This window comes from Anastrepha obliqua, unplaced genomic scaffold (genome assembly GCF_027943255.1).
Source record: "Anastrepha obliqua isolate idAnaObli1 unplaced genomic scaffold, idAnaObli1_1.0 ptg000182l, whole genome shotgun sequence".
Taxonomy (NCBI): Eukaryota; Metazoa; Arthropoda; class Insecta; order Diptera; family Tephritidae; genus Anastrepha; species Anastrepha obliqua.
In genome coordinates, this window is record NW_026562261.1 from 10,001 (window position 1) to 12,500 (window position 2,500).

Consider the following 2,500-nt stretch of genomic DNA (forward strand, 5'->3'; position numbering starts at 1 on the left):
GATTGAATTATTTAGTGAGGTCTCCGGACGTGATCACTGTGACGCCTCGTGTGTCACGGTTGTTTCGCAAAAGTTGACCGAACTTGATTATTTAGAGGAAGTAAAAGTCGTAACAAGGTTTCCGTAGGTGAACCTGCGGAAGGATCATTATTGTGTTCCATATCCGTAAGAAAAACAAACAAACAAACAAACAAACAAACAGACAAGCAAACAAACGAACAAAAAGAAAAAAAAAAAAAAAAAAAAAAGAAAAAAAAAAAAAATTTATATAATTATTTTGAATCCATAATTCTTTTTATTCTTTTTCATTCAATTTGTGATCCATCAATTATATCATATTAAATATAATATATGATGGTACATTTTGTAATGTTTTTTCTTATTTTTTTCTTTTAAAAACCTTTAAACATGAAAATAAAAAGTTGTACTTATTATTCATTTGATTGAATGATAAGTTAATTTGTTCACAATAACAAAAGTGGTATATATTTATTATATTATTATATATACATAAAATGATTAAAAAAATACAAAATAATTGAATCATAATAAATACCACCACTGTATTATTGTTGAACTAAGACATTCGCAACTTAATAAAAATGTTTAGAGTTAAATATATTTGATATATATTATTGAAAGAAAATCAATTTATATATTATTAATATTATTTAATTTTACTCTTTCAATTAATATATGCAAAAAAAAATTGACATTTGTTATAAATAAAAATAAATAAAAAAATACTCTAAGCGGTGGATCACTTGGCTCATGGGTCGATGAAGAACGCAGCAAACTGTGCGTCATCGTGTGAACTGCAGGACACATGAACATCGACATTTTGAACGCATATCGCAGTCCATGCTGTTATGTACATTAAATTCAATTTTAAAGTACTGCTTGGACTACATATGGTTGAGGGTTGTAAGACTATGCTAAATAAGTTGCTTATTCTTTTATAAAAATAATTGAATTTAAGCAAATGTGTATATTATTGGATTTTAAATAATTCATAATATTAATAGCAAAAAAAATAAAGATATATAATGAATTTTATTTATTATATATTCTTTAAAAAAAAAATCCTCTCAAATAAAATGAAATGATGAAAATATTGAATCTAAGTATTCTTTACAAAAAATTTTCATATTATTTATATATATATATAAAATAATAATTTATATATGTAATTAAAAGGAGGAATGTCTAGCATAAAAATTAAATTTTTTATTCTAGGATTGCCTCATTTTACATTATTATTATTTTTATATATTTACAATATATAAAAGGAGAAAAGAAAAATAGAGATGAAAAGATGATATAATTTTTTTATTAAATTGTGAGAAGATAAAAAAAGAATATTAAAACAACCTCAACTCATATGGGATTACCCCCTGAATTTAAGCATATTAATGAGGGGAGGAAAAGAAACTAACAAGGATTTTCTTAGTAGCGGCGAGCGAAAAGAAAATAGTTCAGCACTAAGTCACTTTGTCTATATGTCAAATGTGAGATGCAGTGTATGGAATATCTTAATATCTAGTATGAGAAATTAACGATTTAAGTCCTTCTTAAATGAGGCCATTTACCCATAGAGGGTGCCAGGCCCGTATAACGTTAATGATTACTAGAAAGATATTTCCAAAGAGTCGTGTTGCTTGATAGTGCAGCACTAAGTGGGTGGTAAACTCCATCTAAAACTAAATATAACCATGAGACCGATAGTAAACAAGTACCGTGAGGGAAAGTTGAAAAGAACTCTGAATAGAGAGTTAAATAGTACGTGAAACTGCTTAGAGGTTAAGCCCGATGAACCTGAATATCCATTATGAAAAATTCATCATTAAATAATTAAAAAAATAATGTGCATTTTTTTCATATAAGGACATTGTAATCTATTAACATAATAAAGTATTTATCAAAAGATCATTGGTGATATTAAGTTTATTTAAATTAATTTGCTTTTTAAGCATATTAACATAAAATAAATACTAATGATTTGATAAAGTGTTGATAGATTTTATTATATATAATGCTAAAATTCATTTTTTGAATTTTACAAAAAATTTAATATCTATGATATTAATATTTATTTGTATGCATTTATATGATTAACAATGCGAAAGATTCAGGATACCTTCGGGACCCGTCTTGAAACACGGACCAAGGAGTCTAACATATGTGCAAGTCATTGAGTTATATTAAACTTAATGGCATAATTAACTTAACTTAAATATAATGGGATTAATTTTTAGTCTATTTTTTAATAAATAGTCAATTAATTCAATCCCGGGGCGTTCCATATAGTTATGTATAATGATAATTTATTATTATTTATACCTCTAACTGGAGCGTACCTTGAGCATATATGCTGTGACCCGAAAGATGGTGAACTATACTTGATCAGGTTGAAGTCAGGGGAAACCCTGATGGAAGACCGAAACAGTTCTGACGTGCAAATCGATTGTCAGAATTGAGTATAGGGGCGAAAGACCAATCG

At 26.8% G+C, this 2,500-nt stretch overlaps 2 non-coding genes and 1 pseudogene across 2 annotated transcripts in view; all 3 read left to right on the top strand.

Annotated features, from left to right (window-relative positions):
- LOC129252354 (small subunit ribosomal RNA) overlaps positions 1–150 on the top strand; it is a 1,991-nt gene extending 1,841 nt beyond the window's left edge. The window contains exon 1 of the ribosomal RNA XR_008583396.1: positions 1–150. This exon is cut by the window's left edge and continues 1,841 nt beyond it. This is a non-coding gene — a ribosomal RNA (small subunit ribosomal RNA).
- A 594-nt stretch (positions 151–744) lies between these two features.
- LOC129252343 (5.8S ribosomal RNA) lies at positions 745–925 on the top strand (annotated as a pseudogene).
- A 442-nt stretch (positions 926–1,367) lies between these two features.
- LOC129252347 (large subunit ribosomal RNA) overlaps positions 1,368–2,500 on the top strand; it is a 3,986-nt gene continuing 2,853 nt past the window's right edge. The window contains exon 1 of the ribosomal RNA XR_008583392.1: positions 1,368–2,500. This exon is cut by the window's right edge and continues 2,853 nt beyond it. This is a non-coding gene — a ribosomal RNA (large subunit ribosomal RNA).